This window comes from Moschus berezovskii, chromosome 20 (genome assembly GCF_049115385.1).
Source record: "Moschus berezovskii isolate FMDL1 chromosome 20, NW_MosBer_1.0, whole genome shotgun sequence".
NCBI lineage: Eukaryota > Metazoa > Chordata > Mammalia > Artiodactyla > Moschidae > Moschus > Moschus berezovskii.
The window spans coordinates 52,623,752-52,639,951 of NC_142479.1; the positions used below are offsets into that span (position 1 = coordinate 52,623,752).

At 58.5% G+C, this 16,200-nt stretch overlaps 1 protein-coding gene across 2 annotated transcripts in view; it reads left to right on the top strand.

Moving 5' to 3' along the window:
- The first annotated feature begins 2,918 nt into the window (after window positions 1-2,918).
- RARA (retinoic acid receptor alpha) overlaps window positions 2,919-16,200 on the top strand; it is a 43,899-nt gene continuing 30,617 nt past the window's right edge. The window contains exon 1 of one of the 2 annotated variants that reach the window (XM_055407803.2): window positions 2,919-2,937. The gene's annotated coding sequence lies outside the window, so the exon portion shown is untranslated. Of the gene's footprint in view, window positions 2,938-11,691; window positions 11,883-16,200 lie in introns of those variants that run through there. The other variant, XM_055407802.2, reaches the window with a different exon arrangement.

Here is a 16,200-nt window from a genome sequence, read left to right on the forward strand (position 1 = left end):
GATATTTGGCTTGAGGCAACTTCCATGTTGCTCCCAGGAGGCCCTGGCTTTGGGGGAGAGTGTCCCACCTACTGGCTGGGAGGAAGGGGTGTCTGTCTGGATGTTACCTAGTGTCCCCAGAGATGGGCCAGAAGCTGCGCAGCCTCCAGCTGGCAAGGGGTTAAGGAGGAGCCCACCTTTGGCGTCCTGCTGTTTTAACTTTTGAGGAAAAGGTGTGATCTCAGGTTCCTCCTGAAAAGATCAGGTGTCCTCAGCGACCTTTTAAGTGACCAACAGCAATAGGTCTCCACCTTCTCAGAAGGGGTGGGTCTGCAGGGGGAGAAGCTGTGCCCTCTGGTCTCCCCTTGATTTTCAACCCCGGCCCCAGGGTGCTGGCAGTAGAAGCTAATTGGGTGCGAGGGGCCCGGGTAAAGGCTGTCTGAAGCCTGGCAAAAGGAGGGAGCCAGCTCCTTTTTTAAAAAGCTCTAATTGAGTTCTGAATCAGCCTCGCTGCCTTTGATCCCGCCTCTGTTTCCCACACTGCCTGAAAGAGCTTCATCAGCACTTTACAACAAGGGTGCGCCTGCTCCCCACACCCGCCCCCCTTCTCCTGACGCTCTCTGCCGCCGCCATCCACTGCTTGTCTCCTTCAGTTAAGATAATGAAGATGCTGAGAGATAAAATGTGTATTTAATAAGGGTGGGGGTAGGGAGGTGGAAAGGGGCAGCCAGGGCCTTCCCTAGTTTGGGGCCCAGCCAAGACTGGGCTGAAAGCAAAGCTAGAGTAAGACTTGGCCCCAGGGTGTGGGGGTTTCTGGGCCTAGATCCAGTTGACTTCACTGCCTGCTGTTTGCCCTAAATTCCCCCACCTCCACCCTCTCACCCCCACACTTCTTTCTTTCCTCTCTGCCCGCTCCCAGTGGGAAAATTGAGTCTCGCTTCGACCTTATTTTCAGCTGATAGATTGGCCTACGGTACGGTGCCCCCTACCCCAGAGTCAGCAGCAAGGTCGGGCTAGGGCAGCCCCTCCAGCCTGGGCCTGTAGAAGCTGTGGGTTCACAGTGTGGGGTGAAAAGGAGCTGGAGTTAATGAAGACCAGCTGTAGTCTGGGTTCTGCCCACACTTAGCTGCGGGCCAGCCTTTGGTGGTGGTGAGAAGGATGAGGGTACGTGACCTCCATCCCTGGGCACAAGGATATCCTGTGGCAGCTGAGGCTGGCTCTGCTCTCTGAGCGTGGCTTTATCCTTAGGTTGTAAGAGAGTTGTCTGTTTCCCTCTTCCCCTGCTCCTCCCCTCCCCAGTGACACTCAGCCCTTATTGAGCTTTATAACTGTAGTGGTGGCCCAGCTGAGATCTGAAGATCTCCAAGCTCTTCTGTAAACACTCATTAACTGCCTGGGAAGAACCCAGAGCCCTGGTTAACAGCTGGGAGAGAACTGAGGCACATTAGGGTGAAAGGCTTGACCTGAGCTCACCCCACTGGCTCCACCCTGGGGCCCTCCAAACCTGCCATCCAGCTCCTCGCCCCAGTTCCTGCCAGACTGACGCAGGGGTGGAGGTAATGCTGCCACCCTCTCCCCCTTCTAGGAAGAGGCCGTGCCCTCTCCCTTCCATGACTCTGTCCCTGACTTCCCCTGGCCCTTCACCCCGTGACGTTTCCCCTGTTTTGCTGCTGGAGGTGTGTGCAACTCCCCTTGCAAAATGTTTAGCAGGCCCTCTGCAGCCTTCCCTCCACATTCCCTGGCCCACCTTGCCCCACAACCCTGAGTTCTCCCTTTGAGAAATTAGGCTATTCTAAACTGGGTCTGTAACCTTGAAGTTGCAGGCTTCCCTGGTGGCTCAGCGGTAAAGAATCCACCTGCCAAAATACAAGATTTGATCCCTGGGTCAGGAAGATTCCCTGGAGAAGGAAATGGCAACCCACTCCCATGCTCTTGCCTGGAGAAGCCCAGGGACAGAGGAGCCTGGTGGGCTACAGTCCATAGGGTCACGAAGAGTCGGACAAGACTGAGCAACTAAACAACAACCTTGAAGTTGATCTAATTATGCTGAGGCCTTCTTGCCTTCTATTTATCCTAAATAGTACCTGGGAAAATGCTCTCCTTTAACATATTCATTCTGGTAAAGCTTCAGGATCCAATTGAGGGCCGGGTAGGGAGCCTGAGTTGACCCCTAGGTTCTACATCCCCTTCCTTCACTGACAGTTGCCATTTCTGCCAAAGGACGTAACCCAAGGACTCCCAGCCCCACCGGCTTATCCTCTCACTTGGCTACGTATATCTGCACAGCCCAACACACTCCCAGACACACAGGCCTCAGTCTAAGGATATAAAAATGCCAATTTCCAATTGCTACCTAAGTCATACTGCCCTTTCCACTGGCTAGAAATCAGTGTCTTCTTTCCCCTTGGCATGACCTCCTCCTCCTAGGCATTTAGGAATAATTTAGGGGAGACTGTGCTCTGTCTAGGAGGGGGAGGGTAGAAGTGAGCTCCTGTCCAAAGTGAATACCCCCCTTCCCCAGATCCCAGGCTAGTTGGGAGTGGTGAGAAAAGCCATCTTAACCCCACCTTCAGTCCCAAAGCTCAAATCCATCCATTCAGGCCAGGCAGAAGCAATGTTTTCCTTAAATCTGTCCCATAATATCCTCCACTAAAATCTCCCATGTGCTGTGTATTTGACACCGGGGACTGTGGCTGTCCCCAGCCCATGACTCAGACCTCGTCTTTCACCAGTGAGTTCTTTCTGCCCCATCCGTTCAGCTCTGCACCCGCTGACCCAGTCACGGCTGGTGGAAGAGGGCGGAGAGAGTGTGGAGAGTGGGCTTTAGGACCCAACGGGAACCTGTGCCTCTTGCAGCAGCCTAACCCAGAAGCAGGGGGGAATCCTGAATCGAGCTGAGAGGGCTTCCCCGGTTCTCCTGGGAACCCCATCGCCCCCCGCCGGCACGCACCTGAGCAGGTAGGAGCTCGAACACCCTTTCCCAATTCTGCCTCGGCCGCCTTCCGCCCGGCCTTTCCGCTTCTCATCTGGCCGTTTCCCTCTCGGCAGTTCAGGCTTTCCCCATCTCTCCTCCCCCACGGCTCGCTGTAGTCCAGGGAGGTGGGGGCCTGGGAACACAGCGGTGCCTGGGACCTCCGAGCCCCTGCGCCCTCCGGCGCCCTTGCTGCACGCCCCTCAGGCATTCCCGTTCTGCAGCTAAGAATGGAAAATGGGGGTAAGGTCTGCCCGGGCGCCAGACCCCGCACCCTCCTTTGCAGTGTCTCCTAATCCCCCTTCCCCCACTTCACCTCGAGGGGAGAACTGGCACGCTAAGGTGACAGGGAGCCGGACCGGGAGATCGCTGGGGAAGCCAAGACTCCCTGGGGATTTCTCTGTCGCTTCCTCTCTACCCTCCCTCCCCGCCCCCTCCAGCCCCAAGAGCCCAGGACTTTGCCCCCCACTCCCTACTCTCCTTGTAGAACCAGTGCCCGCTTCCAGGCTCATGGCACATTGGAGTGGCCAAAGGCTGTGCGGCAGGGTAGTGGAGATTGTGAGCTTTTTTGGGGGGTGTGGGGTGACCTTTCCTGCGGCGGGGGGAAGTTCTTTCAGGTTAGAGCCCTTCCCATCCTTGCCAACACCTCAACACCTATGGAAAAGCGCTCCCCCGCCCCGCACACACACTGTGTGTGTATGTGTGTGTGTGTGTGTGTGTAGACCATATGGTTGTAAGATCTATAAGCTTGGGATAGAGGTGGCTATATGCATGGATGGGGAGAGATCCCAGAGTGTGGCTCAGGCCAGAATAGACTCAGCCCAGATGGCTGGGGAAGGGGGTGTGGACCAAATCAGGGAGGCCACCCAGCCATGCCAGCTCCCTGGGCTCCTTGGCTTTCAGAGCTTGAGCTCCTGGTGTTACCCTGAAGCTTCTGCCCTCCTGCAGGCTCTCTGGGAGAGGGGTGGATGATACCTAGTGTCTACGGTGACTTGTTTGTCTCTCTCCTGGGGGGCTGACAGCCCTTGTTCTCTGAAGATCTAGGGCATCTCATTCTGGTTTGGTGGGTTGGCAGGAGAGGTGTATGACTTGTCTGAGTAACCGTGTGTGTAAGTGTGTGTATTGCCTCTGGGTGTAGGAGACTGGGCTGGGGAGCCATGGAAGAGACAGGTCACACTTTGAGGGAACCCCTCTAGCTCCCTGTGGGGTGGGTGGGTGGTGCACCCCTGTCTGGTCACTCTATCTAGGTGTAGTGTATGTTCTATATTCCTCCATGATCCCCCAGATCCCCTAAGGGGTGGTTTTGGAGGAAAATGTGGATAATGGAGTGACTTCAGACTCAGTTCTGCTCTTGACCCAGGAAGGAAAGTAAATTCTGCTTGTGAGCAGTGGACTGAGAATCAGGCCTGAATTTGAGACTCAGCTTGCTCATTTGACTACGTGCATTTATACAGGTCTCTAAGCCTCTAGTTTCTTAATTTATAAAAATGGCTATTAGTAACAAGCCCACCTGGCCTGATAGGGATGCAGCCATAAAGACCTCATAAGACAATGTATCCTACAGCCCAGTGCAAATGGTAGTGGGTGGAGGGTGGGGTGGGGTGGGGGGCGGGGATAGTGTTCTAGGATGGGCTTCTTTTTCTAATCTAGGTCATCTCTCTGCCTTCAGTTTCCTTCCCCCATCCTTGCCCATCTCTGGGATGGAGGAGCCAGGTTGTTGCCCTAGGGGCTGCAGAATTCCCCTAATGCAGGTCATAGCTGGCCACCAGCTCTTTGGTCCTCTGGGGCTCCACACCTTCTCCCCTGCGCCCCGTCTCCACCTTCCTCTTGCCATTCCTGCTCAGCGTCCTTGTCCCTGTCTCTCCCCTGCCCAGTGGCCTCCTTGTCCGGCTCACTGGGCAGGAGCCCTAATCGGATTCGACAGCTGAGATATGTGTGGCGGCCGAGAGCAGGCGGGAGGGAAGCCAGTGGGAGGATGGTATGAGGGCTGCCCCTGGCACTGCCCAGGCCTCCCAGGCACCACCTTGGGCCTGCTGACTCCTGACTTGGCTGGGCCCCAGGGGAGGGGTGCCAGGGGAAGCTCAGGAACGAACAGGCCGGGGTCTGGAGATAAGGGGAGGGGGGAACACACTTAGGCCCCTAGGACCTCCCTGATATTTTGTGCCCTTAATAAGCCCTTCGGACTCTGACAGGCTCTGATGGGAGGAGAAGAGAGCAGGTGAGAGCCTGGCTGGCCCGCCCACCCTGCTTCCCGCATCCCTAGGGCTCTGCCTTCTTCTCCCTTCTTGTTCAGAAATGTGTTCACTTTCCCCCTGCAGCCCCTCTGGCCAGTTCCTCCTGGAGGGTCACCTCTGGGAGCTGCTGGGGGCACTTGTGTCTGCCTCTCTCCAGGCTGTTTCCTCTGCTCCGAGGTATTTCTCTCACTCCCTCCCTGGGCCAGGAGCCAAGACTCCTGGGTTTCCCGCCTGCCTCCTGGTGCAGAGCTGCCCTGCAGGCCTCCAGAGAGTCGCTAAGCTGGTTTCCTTCCTCCTGCGCAGGGAGGGCCTTCTCCCAGGGCTTGGAGGTGTCAGGAGTCCCAGGTGGGATAGGGGTGGAGGCTCTGTAGCCCCTGGCACCCATGTCCGGCTCCTCCCTCCCAGCCTCTGACTCAGCTTGGGGGCAGCATATGCCCAGCCTGGCAGGCATGACCTGTTCTTGCCTCCAGGCTTCCATCTTTACGTGTGGGAGCCAAGACCTCTCCTAAAGCTTTTTTCCCCATGGCATCTGGGGGTGGCTACCGAAACCCCTCTGTCTGCACCCACACATTTAGGGGAATGGGGGATTAGCATAATTGAGGCTGGGGCGCTATTTTGTCTTCCTTCCTGCTGGGCCAGGATGAAGAGAACCAGCACAGACTTCCCCACACCAATTCCCTCTGCCCTCAAAGGACCAGCCCGTGGAGCCAGGCCCTGCCCTCTCGGTGCCCACAGTGTGGTTGGCACTGATTTGTCAGAAATTGGGAAGGTTTCCCTCCAGACCGCTGGCCTCCTCTCCCCCTCCCATGGGGTGAGGACAGCTCTCAGATTGTAGGCACTTATGGGCAGGCCTCCCCCTAGGGAAGGGGTGTGGGGTGCCCCTGAGATGGCCAAGTTGGCACTCGTCCCAGGCTGGAGGGCTGGACCTGATTTGGGGCTGGGAGTCTGTGGGGGAGAGCAGGACATGGGCCTCCCTGCCCCCTGCATTTCCTGCTCTTTGGGCAGCTGTGGGCGAGAAAGGCTGCAGGGACTATTTTTAGTTGGTCTGTCCCCTGGCAGGAGGGACGTGCAGAAAAGCACGGGGCAGGCAGAGGGGCTGGCCAAGGTGAGGGTAAGCCGGCGGGTGGAGGAGTGAGGAAAGGCCAAGGGGCAAGAAGACAGAGCAAGGAGGAGGCATGGCGGGCAGGGGTAGGGCCTTGAGAAGAGGGTCCTGACCAGAGGATGGGCTGGACTGGGCGGGGGAGTCCTGGGGACCCCCAGGGCTCTCTCTATCCCAATAGAACCAGAAGGGGCTTTGGAGGCACCTGGCCCATCCCTTTCCCCTACAGAGGGGAAAAGAGGGGATGTGATTTGCCCTTGGACATTCACCCCATCATTGGCTGCTTTGGAACCCCAATCCAGGCCCCTTGCGCCCTTTGTTTTTCTCTTGTCAGAGCCCCTCCCCACACTGGGCTGTGCTACCCTCCTCTGTCTGTCCGTCCGGCAGCAAGTAGGGCCTGGCCAGGCTCCTGGTCTCTTTCCCTCTCTGCTTGTTTATGCACGGTCTTCGGTAAACCCCAGCTTGGTTTGTTTATAAGTCTCCGCCGTGTGTGGAGAGAGTCTGTGTCCAGGCTGGAAGGAGGTCAGGGTTGGGGTTTGTTTAGGTGGCCTGTGGCCACTGGTGCGAATCGAGGTGCTGGGCCGGTTCCAATCGTCTCACAGGCTGGCTAGCCGGGAGCTTGGAGACACCTTCGAAAAGGGGCATCCGACCTAACCCCATTTTAGGGACCCAGCGAGGGTGAAGGATTGTGCCCACTGTCCCAGGAGGAGTTAGGGACTGTCCACGGACTAGGATACAGAGCCCTTTGTGAGTCCCCGTCCTGCCACGCCTAGGTCACAGTGGTTGTTTGCCAATCCGCCCAACAAAGGAAGGGGGTGGGAGCAGGGAGATTGCCACTGGCTTCTGATCACAGTCAGAAGTGAGCCCTTTGAGGCCCAGAGGTGGGGGAGAAAGTTCAGCGGAGAAACGTGGTCCCTCAGAGTTGAGCCTCATTCCAGGGGCCAGCGTGTTGCACAGCTGCAGGGGGCACCATTCCATAGACCAGTAGGTGAAGGGCACCCTCTGGGGTTGTTCAGAGCCCTGCTTGGGGAGCTGAAGGTGTTTCTGTCCACCACCTTCTTTCTTCCAATCAGCTTCAGATCCAGCTGGAAGGAGGTGTCCCAGACAGGCTTTAATCCAACACCCACTCCCCACCCTGCCTCCTGCCGCTCAGCCCGCCTCCCCCCACCAAGCAGGCCTCAGTGGGCCACCAACTGTGGCACAGGGGCCCTGCCCCCTCTCTCCACCCAGTTTCTATGTCTCTGGGGGGCTGATTTATCATCCCCCCTCATCAGGCCGGCTGCAGTGTATGAAAAATCAATAGAGCAAATGGATTGAGGTTGTTCAGCCTGTCGGCTCCCCTGGGGCCCCATCAACTCTCCCAAGACTTGGGGAGTTACTCAGTCCCTTTCTGGCTCAACATACACAGAGATCCACACACCCAGTGCCTGTAGCCTGGGCACAGGAATGATTCTGTCTCTGTCGTCTCTCTTGTTCTCTCCCTCTCATATCCTGGGCTGGTCTTCGCATGACAAATACCCTTGAACATTTATTTTCTAGCTTGGGTGGAGTGGGGGTGGAGGGGCTTAAAGGGCAGTAGGCTGCCAGCCAGAGGTGGGAGGGGAGCAGGTGGGTGAGGGAGGCAGTATACAGGGGAGAGGATGAGCTGGGGAAGGGATTGGGTGACAGCCCACCCCATCAGCCTCTGGTAACTCAATCCCTGCACCCCGATTCCCCTCCCGCTGAACAACTTCAGCAGCTGCTGGCAGAAGCAGGGCTGGCAGAAGTGTGTATGAGTGCATATGTGTATGGCGGGGGGGAAGAGGGGCTGTGGGGGCAGGAGGTGCTGCCAAGACATGTTAAAGGAGACTCACAGCCTGGGTACAACTTGGGTGGCAGGAGGAGGTGGGGCCAGGGGGAGAGTGGGTGGTGAGTGATGGGCAAGGGGCAGGCTTCATTCAGGGGAGGGGCAGGGCAGCCCAGGGGTCTCAGAAAACTTGTCTGCACGGAAGCAGGGCCTGTCATGGTGGGTGTGGGCAGTAGCAAGGGTTCAGGGGTGGGTAGCACCATGGCTTTCCCTAGGATGCCTGTTCTCCATCAGGGATGCAGATAACCATGGAGGACACGGCCTGCCCCTGTCCCCAGTCCCTGGGCTGTGCCTGCTGGGTATCACAGTCTCGGTGACTAAGTCACTTCTGTCCTGGGGCTGGCAAGGTGCCAGGCTCAGCTCTTCTCGGTAGGTGAGTCACTGCCCTGGCATCTCCCCCGGATGCAGCTGAGTCACTGGCCGTGCCTGCTGGGCAGGTGGGCACTGGGCTTGGGGGTGAGCTTGGGGGGCTATGGATGTAGCCCCCAGCATCTTCTCTGATCTCTCTCTGGCGTGTCCTGGCCCCACCCACAAATCTGCAGAGCCAGGCAAGGCTGGTGTTTCTGCCCTGTGCTCTGTTGGGGGACGAAGGAAGAGGGAGCAGGGTGCTGCATGGAAATATATTCAGGATAAATGAGGGGTTGAGAAGGGGTGGTGAGTTTGAATCTCAGCTCTTAGCTCTGCCACTGACAAGCTGTATGACCTTGAGCAGGGCCATTCCCTTTCTGAGCCTCAGTTTCCTCCTCTGTACAATGCAAGCAGGAGCCTTGCCCTGGATGACTTTCCAGGACTGTGAAAGTGAGATGGGTGGGGCCGTGAGGCAGTTTGCCGGGGATAAGCTGAGCAGCTAGGGAGGGAGAGAGGAGTCTGGTGGGGTCAGTTCAGGTTCCAGCAGACATCTCCACCCCACCTGCATCCAGGTGGTCTTGCGGGGGCAGTATTTCCCATCCTCTGTTCAGATTACCAGTGATGCTATTCTTCAAGAGTTCCCCACAGGCAGAGAAAGGGAGGCCTTGTTTTGCTGGAAGTGTAGGCTCTCCCAGGGTGTTTCACAGCTATTTTGTATCTCCTTTGTCTGACTGAGGCTGTCACTGGCCCCCCACCTATCTGCGTTTTCTCAGATTTCCTCTAGTTGGGAGAAGGATGCCTGTCTTGAGAAATCAGCTGCTTAGGCTCCTCCCCCAGCCCATCTCCTCTGCCTGCCAGAGGGGAAGGCTAGGCCCCAAGAAGGGGTGTCTTTTTTAAAGAGTGAGGAGTCCCTGGAACTGTGGCTTGTCTCCCTCCTTTGGCCCCGGAGCACTTCTCCCCCTTGCATGAGAGTCCCTGGAGGGTGGGGGTGGGGACTCTGGAGTGGGTCCTGCAGAGCTGAAGTTCAACTCAGCAGTGAGGTAGTGCCCTAAAGTGGGCGGCCGTGTGCTTGTACACATGGATGTCAATTTTCTGTGCCTGAGTGTCTGCCCTCTGTGGGGAGCAGGTTTGTGGGTGCATGAACTTCTACCCTCATGTGGGTCTCCTGCTCTGTCTGTTCAGGAGTATGCCTCCCCTCTGTTTCATGACCTTGTGGATGTACAAATGCCTGTCTTGTATGTGCTAGTTCGGTGTGTTTACATATGTGTGCATACATGTGTGCCCTAATGTGCACATGCATGTGCATATATGGATGTCCTGAGTGTGCATTTGCACACCTGCATCCCCATGGGCGCGAGTGTACCTGACCCCATGTGCTGGCAGGTGTACGGGAAGGCCCCCCTTCGTGGGAGGCAGTATGCCTGTGTACAAAGTGCACGATGCATTTTAGTGTCTGTGATCTTTCCCCTCTGGCCTCCGCTGGAAGGAACCTGGCAGAATCTAGACTGGTGAAATCTAGGAGGAGACTGTACGAACTGGGGGGCGGCTGGCACTGAGTCCCCTCCCTGAGCGGCGCCCCCTGCTGCTGGCGGGACTCTAACTGCTGCTGCTGCTGCTAAGTCACTTCAGTCGTGTCCGGGGGGGGGGGAGGTTGGGGGAGAAGGGGTTAAGCGTCGGCGTGCACATCTGGGAGCCATTGGCGCATTCCTGCCCGCTGAGCGCATGTTTGCGGATGGATCTGGCCGGGACAGGGCGGGAGGGGCTGGTTCGCACCGGCGGACGGAAATCCAGACGGGAGCGAGAGACAGCCCGGCCCAGCGGGCGGGAAGGGACCTGGGGAAGCGTCACCCGGACGCTCTTTCCTCGCCCCGCCGGACCTCAGGGCACAGCGTCCTGCCGACGCTGCTTGTCCTACCTCAGACAGACTGGGGGCCCAAAGCTGGAGAGAGACAATGAGATCCCTCAGTCCTAGACCCGGCTGTGCTACCTGTGCCGGGCGATCGGGGATTAAACCCAGTGTCCACTCGCAGACTGGGGTTCCTCGTCTGAAAAGCGGGGACCGTCGGGCCGGTGGGTTTGAGAGCTCTGCCAGCCGGGTCATGCTGTCTCCTCACGGGAGGCTGGGAGTGGGCACTTCCCCTTACAGTGGAAAGTCCTGTGGGGGCACTTGTGGCCACTTCTCTGACCGAGGACCTGGAGGGAGGTGTTCACTTATGGATTCCTCTTTCTGTCCGCCCCCCACGCCGCCCCTCCCTCCCGCCACAGACAGCTCGAGGCGGGCAGATGGTCCTCTCAAACGGAGCAGCAGGCTAGGAGGGGGCTTGTGGCTGTGTCGGGGACTGGGGTCTCTGCAGAGGGAGAGTGACTCAGATTCTGCCCCAAGAACGCAAGCTTTCCTATCTCCTCCAGCCTGGACCAGGAGAGAGAAGCTCGAGTCTGAGAATGTAGCGGTGCTCCTGGGCGCCCCCCCCACCACCCGCTTGGCTCTTGGAATGCCCCTGAGAATCGCTCTTCTTTGGGGGAAGGGTTCTCTGGGGGTTGCTGAAAGGTGGGGTTGGGCCAGAGTTCTTCCGACCCACTCGAGTTGGAAAGGTGTTTAGGGGAAGAGGAGGGGGCCGTGCTTGGGGGGGTCTACATGCCTTTGCACTCCATTTTTGCCAGTGAGAAAATTGAGATTTAGAGAAAGGAAGCGACTCGCTCAAGGTCACACAGCTATTTTCGGGGGGCTCCAGGAGGAAGATTATAATGAAAGGGGTCAGAGGCTTGACCGTTAGGGCCAGAATCTCTGTATGTGTTTCCAAATTACGTCGCCGCCTGTCTAACTCAGGTTTAGGTGTGAAGGGTGTGTGCTCGTGATCCTCGCCCCTGTGAGTGTGGGTGTGTGTGGTTGGGGGGAAGGGAGTGTGATACCGCACACGGCAGTCCTTTCTCCACTGAGTCCTCATTTCATTCTTGGCTCAGAACTCCCCTTCTCGCTCTCAGCCTCTTCTTTTGGGGCAGAGGCAGGGATTCTCCCAGATTCCCACGATTGAGCTTTCTGCTAGGCGCGGCTCCTTTAAGACTCGCTCGTTCCCTGGGTCTATTAAGGAGGGGGGCGTGACCCTGTGTGCCCGCCCCTGGCTAGTGATTGGTCGGTGGGCGGACGGGGGCGGGCCCTAGGGTGAGGGCCTCCCCGCTGCTCGGTACCCTCCGCCCCCCCAGTCTGGGGCTCCGGGTAAAGTTTCAGCCTCCGCACGTGACTCGCCATGGCCGCTGCTTTAGCCCCGCGCCCCTGAGCCACGGCCCCCCAAACCACTCCTCTCCCTGGACCCCGCAACCCCTGACGCCGAGCGGCTCCAAGGCTCAGGGTCAGGGCATACGCTGTGCCCGCGGGTGACCCGGACGGATTTTTCCCCCTACAGCGAGGTAACCTCTCCCCCGGGGATTTTGGAGAGCCTCCGGCTCTTGCAGGCATCGGGGCCCCTTGGCCTGTTCCTGATAGAACCCGCGAGCGGGGGACCTGGTGCGGGGCGGGTTCCGACGGGAACTTGGGGTTTCCTGGGCTTCCCAGCCCGCCGCCGTGCTCAGGGTGTGGGAGCCCGGTCTGTGCGTCTGTCTGCTCCGGTGTCTTCGCGCGCAGCCGGGAGATGTCTGGGGACGTCTGCCGCGCGTGTCTCCGGCGCGAGCTGTGGCAGAACCCACGCTGGGAACTCCTGCCCTCTCTCGCCTTTCTTTTCACAAACAAGTAAAACAAAAAGACTTTGAAACCTGTTTGGGGAGAGATCTGATGCCCAACGGACTAGCCCCCTCCTTTTCCTCCTGTTATCTGAGCCGCCTTGCGGTTTGGGGAGAATCAGCCCTGGGGCCCACCCCCACCAGAGGCTGCCGGTTGGGGGGCGGGGCCCATTCAGCTGGTGTCCCCCGTGGAGTGCGGGAAGCCGTCAGAATTGGGGACGGGAGCCAGTGCAGCCAGGGGAGGGATGTCTCTGAATCTGGTGGCACTGTGGGGTTGTGGAAGTATTTGGGGGCGTAGGGAGGAAGGAACAGATTGGTCGTCTTTGCTCTGCTGAGGGTGTCTGGGACCTGGTGCCACCCAGAAAGCGAGGAAGCTGCGAGCCAGATGTGTATGTGGGAGGGGTTGCTGGAAAGTCTGCTTGGCAGTGCCCCTTCTCCTCGCTGGGCATTGCCTTATTGTCAGGCTGATCCCTGAGAAGGGGGCCAGGCCTCCATTGTGCCAGGCTGGGGATGGGGACTAACTCATGTGAAAATCAGATAAGAAAAGTCCCCCAGTCTTGGAGTCACGTCTCTACCATTCATTGTATCTTGGATAGGTTGCCCATGTGCTGGCATGAAGGGCGGTACCCTTGGCCCCCATCTAATACCAGCTCCCTCTTCTGTAACCAGATTGCCTTCTACTTGCAAGACATGTGCACATGTATGTGTGTGTATGTTCTCAGATGGAGACTCCCCCACCCCTCCGCCCACTGCGGGCTTACCCCCAACCCTCACTTCTGCTGCTGACTACCATCCCTCCTCCAGTTTCCCAGTTAGGAGATTCAGAGATGTCTCTCATTCCCTTCCCTGGCTGCAGTGGTCACAGGGCAGGGTTGTTCTGGGGAAGTGGTTCAGTAAGGTCGCCAGGTCTTGCTAGGAAATGGACTCAAGCCCCAAACTCTCCTCCCAGGCCTTGTGCTTGATGGGGAGGCTGGGCCGGGGAAGCCCCAGGTTGCAGTAGGGGTGGCTTGGAGCCTTGGGGCTTCCCCTGTGAGGCGTGGAGATGAGTCTGGGGGAGGGGATAAAAGAGTCTTTGGAGCTGGAGGGGGCGGGGGGTGGTGGTTGTGGAGTCAGGGAGTTTGTGACTATGAAAGATGTTGGTGCACTGGGAGGGGCTTCGATGTCAGTTCTGCCTGGGAGTCTGGGCCATGTCGGTCCTGAGACAGAGCGGTCACTGGTGTCAGACTTGAGTAGGTCCGTGGGAGTGGAGGATCTTGGATTTGGACTGTGTGAATGAGTGTACATGAGGTGGGCACCTCAGGACTTTCCTCGCCAGACTGGTAAGGGCAGTGCAGATGCAGGGGCAGTTCTGAGAAGACCCTGGGTTTGGAGCGACTTGATCCTGGCTGCCTCCTCTTATAGCCCCCAAATCCCCACCCTTCACGTTGACCCTATATGCCCCTACTACCACTCTGGGAAACCTCCTTGGTCCCCCTCCTACTCCTAACCATGTGGCTGCCTGGCAGGAAGCTAGCTGTGGGCAGCCCCATCCTGATCACCCCCATGCCTCCCCCGCTAGGCACAGTCACCCACATGTGCCATGACGTGGTTCCTGCCACCCTGTCTATTGTGGGGGGAAAGCGCATCGTCTGAGTGGCCCTTGGGGTCCGTTTTAATTAGCTCCCCTTCCTCTAAATCATTTGGTCCTGGAACCTGGCTCTGTCTGCCCTCAGGGAGCTCCCCCCAACCCCTCCCCACTCCTTGATCAGACTAGAAGGTCTTAGGTGGGTGGTCCTCAGAATTATGTGACAGGGTGGGACCTGCCCCCAGATAAACCTTAGAGCCCTGTTCCCTGGGTGGCATGGACAGGGCAGGACCCTGGCTGGGCTGTATGGGTGGGTAAGTTTGGGACTCTTTGGCTTCCATTTAGGAGCACTGTCTGGGTTCAGGGGTGATGGGCGTCTGGGGAAGGTAATCCTATCCTCCCCCCCCAATGCGATGAGTAAATCTCCTGTCGCCCAGCACCCCACACCCTTCCTGGTGGTGGTGGTGGTTTGGGGAATGTGGGAAGCTGGCAGGGCCCCTGGCAAGATGGCCAGGGTTGTCTTGACTTACTGAGTTTTGGGAAAGGAGTGTGGCAACTGATACCCCAGTTCCCAGGGTTTTGGCTGCACGTCTTCTCTGACGCCTGCTGTCTTTCCTCCCTCTGTTCCCCTCTCCACCCTCTGGCTGCTGTGTGGAGCCCACGGGTTTGGGGGGGGATGTGGGGTGGGGGCGAAGTCCTGGATCTCTTTGTGTGTCCAGGGAGTGTTCTGGGGGTTGGCAGGACTGGCTGAGGGAGTCTGGGTGTCCCTGCACGGTGGGCGGCACACAAGGGGTAGGCCCAGAGTGTGAGAATGTGCCAGTGTCAGTGTGTCTGTCCCGTCTGGCTTGGGTGTGGGTGTCTCTTGCTTCGTCTGGATCTTGCCTCCCGCTCCAGTCCCTGCCCCTCCTCCCTCTCAGCTGGGACCGCCTGCTTGCTCTCTCTCTCCGCAACTGGAGCCTCCCTTGCCTGTTCCTGGAATTTGGAGAGGAGGAGGAGGAAGAGGCAGGCAGACAGACCTCCCACACTCTAGCCCGCCCGCCTGGCATCTTGGGGAAATGAAATAGGTGCTATGGAACTAAGGTTTCCTTGCCTTCGCCAGACCTTCCAGCACACAGAGTCCAGGGGGCCAGGTCTTACAGAAGGGGTCTGGGCTCCCCACTCCGCCCCCAGGCAGCAATGCCTCCTTCTTCCACCCATCATCCTGCTGGCCAGGGCCCCTGCCTGGACCTCCAGGCACCACTGTCAGCCTGGGGAGCGGGTGGGGATTAGTCTGCTGCCAGCCTGGCCAGCACCTGTTGCCAACCCCCAGCCCTGTAACTGGAGCTGGCAGGGGAGGGGGGCTGCAAAATGACAGGTGGAATTTCTGCAGCCAGGCAACCCCCCACCCACTGGGTATGCCTTTCCCTTCCGGCCCCAGAACCAGGAAAGCCTCCCCTTCCCTCCCAAGTGTCAACCTGATCTCGTGTGGATGATGTGCCTGTCCTGCCTGGGAAATGGGCAAGGGGATGAATTTATTGCTATTTGCCCGATGACCCCCACCTCCATCCCTGGCTGCAGAGCTGGGCTGCCCATGTTCAAGTTTTCTGAGCTCTGCTGCTCTGGCCGGACTTGGGGGGTGGTGGTGGGGTGTGTGGATGGGGGTGGTTCTCTGTTAATGTTTTAATTGCATAAAAACTGGGAGCTCAGCTCCGGGCCAGTGGGGAGTCTGGGTCTGGCTGGCCGCCCGGTTTGGGCTAAATATAGTCTGGGACATCTGCAGAGAAGGGGAGGGGGGTGGCGGGAGGTTCCATTCCCCCACCTCTGGCCAAGGTGCCCTCGTCTGGGCGGGCACCTTGGAGCTGGGAGGGGGATTCCTCAGCACAAAAGGCAGGGGAGAGGTGGTGTGGGCTGGGCACCATTGGGACCTCGCCTGCCTGGAGGCCAGTAGACGCCTGAGATGAACCTGGAGGCTCAGGACCAGGGTGGAGTGGGGCGCGCCAGATCCAGTGGCTCTGCTCCCCTCCACCCAGAGCTGCCTGAGGTCAGGCAGTCTGTGTGTCGCTGCGCCCCGTGGTATGTCACCGTGACCCACTCGTGTGCCTGTGTATATACGCCTCCCTTGGAGTAGCTCCCTCCCAGCCCCTCCCCTGGAGCTTCTGTTCCCCGGGTCCTACCGCAGGTCCCCAACCCTCCTTCCTTGAGTCCCTCAAAGCCCCACAGTGAAACCTTCAGCCCAGGAATCGAGACTTGAGAAGGGGAAGCTGTGGTGGGGAGTTCTCTGATCTTCAGTCACGGCAGGAAGTGGAAGGGAGGGGGACCCAGCGGGGAGAACCATGAGTGGCAGGCGGGGAGGGAGGGCCCATCAGCCCTGCGGCCAACTGCGCACACTGCAGTGTGGGGGTGCACCTTCCCAGCTGCCCCCTTTCCCTCCAGTTTCAAGTGGGGTAAACTTAGGGGACCGCTGAT